The following is a 4,692-nucleotide window of genomic DNA, read 5'->3' as shown; positions in this document are numbered from 1 at the left end:
TTTTCAGAATAAGAACGGTTATCCTCACATCGTCTGCATCTTAACGTTAACATTCGACACATAGTATGGCGTTGTCGCTTAGTAACATTTAGCTCGCGCTGACAATATTCAACGGCCTCTCACCTAGGGTGCCGTCCCGTCACCCTCGAGTTGTGCCTGTCCTTTCGTAAGAAAAGGATGCGTCAGGCACAGTAATTTTTAACTATTGTCAACTGTCTAATTTGATAGTGTCGCTAACAATGGAAGTATATATGCAGAGCAATCCCCGGACCTTCTTTGATCGATTCGGAACTCTCACAATCTCATGTTGTTACTTTTCACAACATGTGTTATGAAATTTCATAACATAAATGTTATGACTTTTCATAACACTTTTGTTATTAAATTTAACTAGCTATATGTACGCCAGACCACGTCTCGCGTAACAGGTTTCGCGATTCGAAACACTGTTACTCTGCGACGCGCCTGGCGCACATATAGCTAGGCCTGCGGCGCTGACACCCTAGACGGGGTAATAGGAGTGTATATACAATTTTTCGAAATAAGGTCTTTTTAATGATTGAATCGACCATTTGATCATTTTCGGCTCCTTTTTGTCAAGAAATGCCCCCTAGCACCTAAACGGTACAAGATAGAGCCAAACGGACGAAATTTTTGCCCATAGGGCTCTACTTTGACGAGATACCCCTTAGGAACTCATAAAAAAATATTTGATAAAAATACATATTGCAACCTGTAGTTTTTGATTTTTTAAAAAGCCAATTTTTGAGCTAGAATGCTCATCTTCGAACTCGATCTGTCTTTTTATGATACAAAACGACCCTGAAAATCCCAGGTCGCTATTCTTTCTCGAGTTATCGTGCGGACAGACGGACAAACAAACAGAGAAACAGACAAACAAACAGAATGAAACTTTTCCGGTCAGTGGAGTAATGGGCTTCGCTAATCGCTCAGCCAATAACAGTGTTAGTGTTAATGCTTCACAAAAGTGTTATTAAATTTAAGAGAAAAATTTTTAACAGTGCGAGTGTCGCGCTTCAGGCCCCTTCCTCTACTTAACAATACTGCGGCAGGCAGGTCAGGGCAGGGAGCAGGCCCCGTCCCTGTGCAACAATACTAGACAATACTAAGCCACCGACGGCGGCCGCTCTGCTCTATGCCCCACCCTTAGCTCATCAACGCCGCTAGTCCCCCGAATTACAAAATTGCAAGTAATAACAAGCAGCCATAAACAAATGACACTTAAATATGAGAGAAAATTAGAAAGCAGACCTATTCTCAAATTTGTATCATCTGCTTTCAAGATAGATTCTTGATTTAGATTTTTTTCTAGTGCTTTCCAAATGTTGCCCTCCTTTCAAAAGTGCCATTGACAACTTCTTTTAGTACATCACTGATTTTAATGTCAAACGTTAAATCCTTACGGATAAACAGCAGCAGCAGATGTGTGAGCCGCTTTTGGGTCATGGTACTTCTGAGATAATTCTTGAGGTAGCGAAGAGCACTAAATGAGCGCTCGCATGTGCAGGAAGTGGCGGGCACAGTGAGCGCAATGAGCAACAAGCGCTCCACGTCACTGAGCATTTCCCTACTGGTCGGGGGTAGTAATATCCGCATACTCGTGCAGAGTCTTGACGGTGATCGGTACCACTGTTCTACTGATTCTAAGCTAGGCAGATAGGTTAGTGAGGTCAAAATCCGTGCTGTGCACTCCTAGCTTAGCTTGCAGGGCCTCCACAGAGAGGAAATCCACGGAGTTCTCCAGAAGGAGGCTCTCTAAATTGGCCAGCTGCTGCATGCCCGGCTGATCAAACCTTCGATCTAGCTCATTCTTAACCTGAAACGGAAAGTCAGTTTCTAAATTAAAATTCGCATTTTAAGCCATGCTTAAAATCATACAAAGAAATAGAAAAATACTAACCCGGTCCAAAATGCAGATGTATTTTCGCCGTTTTTCGTCCCTGGGCGATAAGTGTGTCGGCGCCGCCTTGCTTCCGAGTGCGCCGAGCCGCTGGGGAGGGGCTCTAGCCCGAGAGGGTTCGCGCATCTTGAGCTCTAGCTGATACTGGGTGTTCATGGCCTCTACTTCGCCTCAAAGGCCGTCGTACTCTGCAGCGCCCATCGAGTCGTAGGTCCTCCACAGGGTCTTAGCCGCTTGCATGGCGCCGGTTGCAGTGTAGGACTTGCTTTGGAGGCTCCTAGCCAGCTGCTCGGCGGGCTCGCAGACAGAGAGCACAATTTTCAGTGAAAGCAGGGTATCAAATTGTTTCATTTCCTTTTCATAGCCCCTGAGCGCTGCTCTTCTTGTCTCTGCTATTTTGCTCGATTTATCATTTAATATTAAAGTAAGGGCTTCTTTTACTCTTGCATAATTTTCAATAAACCGCCTAACGGCTTTCGCGCGCACGCACCAGCGGGTGGGACACAAGGATAGGAGTCTTTTTGTCTGCATGTTTTCGGCATCCGGCTCGATCACAATATGTTGTCGTAGATCGTCTTACGTTTGGCTGACTCAAGAATTCCCTTGGAAACTTCTCTGACGAGGGACAGGGAGTTCGAGATTAGCTCAGACTCCTTGCAAACTTCCTGTATAGCTAAATCTAGAGCGTGGTTGGAGGAGTGCACGAAGGGTGACTTTGGCTGATCATCAGCGAGTAGTTTCTGCAGGCCGCCCAAGCGCCCTGACATGGCGGAGGCCCCGTCGAAGCAATGACCTCGTAGGTTTTCGGTCGAGAGGCCCGAGCGGGTCAGTACGTCTTTGCAGACGCGGTGCAGGGTCATAGCAGTTCCGTCAGGGGAGTTGTATACTCCCATAAATAGTTCTTGGATTGCAAGGGATTTTTGATCAACTATACGCAGGGCAACCCAAAACTGCTCGTCGCCGGAAACGTCAGTGGTCCCGTCGGCCATTAAAGCAAAAAATTGGCTCTTGTTGATTATGTCAATAAGCTTGCGCTGTACCATATGAGCCAATATTTCAATAATTTCGTTCTGAATTTCACCGCTCAGCCACTTGTCTCGCCGTTTCAGCCATTCGGCAAGTTCAGGGCACGACAACGCACGCTCCTCCAAAAGCATCATTAAATTACCAGAGACATTATCATGGCCACGGAGTGCTAGCCCTCAGCGACAAAGGCACCTGATAGAACTTACAATTTTTTCTAGAGCAATTGTAGCCTTTTGTTGTTCTTTCGCTAACCGTGCATTTAACTGATTTGCCACTGACTCTCTCTTAAGTGCATTTACCACAAATTCCGCTGAATCACGGTGAAACTGACTCTCCCCATGTGATGAAAACTTTTCGGTAGCTTTATTGAACTTCGAGATTCCTATAGTTATGAACGCTTCCTGGTTGCCGCGGACTGTGGGCTTCTTACCGAGCTGACGGGCCTTCACACAAGTGAAGCACAGTAAATGGTTCTTTTCCTTAGCGTAGTGAAGCCAAGGCCACTGGTTGAACCATGAATGTTGGCAAGGGTGACTGGAATAACTCTTCGGAAACTTGAAATGCGACGGCGGCACATACTGCTCCAAAATCGTAGACGTGACCGTGGACCCGTCGGCTGCGGCTGCAAGAAAAACATGACCAAAAACTAGTTTCGCTTTTTTATCTATGCGTTAATTAATCTAGGAAAATATACAAAGGGAAAGAGTACTTACGCAAAAGTGCAGAATTAAGGGGGGATCCTAGTGTAGCGGCGCAAAAACAATGCTTATTTTGCGAATTTTGTATTTAAAATACTGTAGCTCGTATCGAAAATTTGAGAACACGGTTTAATAGATGGCACTTTAATGCAAAAAATGCAAAAACAAGCGTCTTAATATCTTCAAAATTGTGGCGACACGGCCTGCTACAACGGAGCATGTAGTTTCATGCTGGTCGTACACTTTCCCACGGACTGGTGCGTCTAAAACAGTCGTACGAAACGGTGTTTTGTTCGGGAGGAACTTGGCTATGGTTGGTACTAGAAGATCTGGGATCGGAGGTGCCCTTCATATTAAAAAACAATTAAAACATTGAAACTTTTTACCTCAAATTCAGAACTAAAAGTTTGACTTGGTCAAAAAAATACTAAAAATAATTTTATCGCAAAGATCCTAGTACCAACCATAGCCAGGTTCCTCCTGAACAAAAAACCGTTTCGTACGACTGTTTTAGACGCAGCAGTCCGTGGGAAAGTGTACGACCAGCATGGCGCCACACCTGAAACCCGCCATCTTCCACCCGGGCGTGTCGCCACAGTTTTCAAGCGATCGGGACGTTTTTACTTTAGTTTTGTAGATGAAACTGCCATCTTTTAAACGGTGTTTTGTACAGTTTGATAAGAGCTATAGTTTTTTTAAAAATAATTCTCAAAATTAGCCTTGTTTTTGAGCCGCTACACTAGGATCCCCCCTTAAGGTTTATATCCGGATCCACGTCCATATCATCACCATCACCGTCGGCGTCAAAAGCCGTGTGGAAGGACGTGACAGACGCACCGTCTCCGTCCACCGTAGCAGTAGAGCATTCCGAGGGCGTTGATGCTAAAACAGGCGTGAAATCGTTTCAATGAACGCAGTGGTAAACAAGCAAAGTTACTAAAATAGTAGGTTTGTATTGATAACACCATGTCTCTTCTTTGATTAGTGATCGGAAGCGGAGGCTAAGGATACGTCGGTGTTGTCAGTGTCTGGGTCGTCCGGGTCCGA

General features: G+C 45.2%; 1 protein-coding gene across 3 annotated transcripts in view; it reads right to left on the bottom strand.

Moving 5' to 3' along the window:
- LOC113216267 (lipase member H-like) overlaps window positions 1-4,692 on the bottom strand; it is a 17,082-nt gene that overhangs the window by 900 nt on the left and 11,490 nt on the right. The window lies entirely within an intron of this gene.

This window comes from Frankliniella occidentalis, unplaced genomic scaffold (assembly GCF_000697945.3).
Source record: "Frankliniella occidentalis isolate FOCC.00 unplaced genomic scaffold, Focc_3.1 Scaffold439, whole genome shotgun sequence".
NCBI classification, from domain to species: Eukaryota; Metazoa; Arthropoda; class Insecta; order Thysanoptera; family Thripidae; genus Frankliniella; species Frankliniella occidentalis.
The sequence above is the reverse complement of the archived record's forward strand: the minus strand, read 5'-3'. Positions and strand labels throughout refer to the sequence as shown.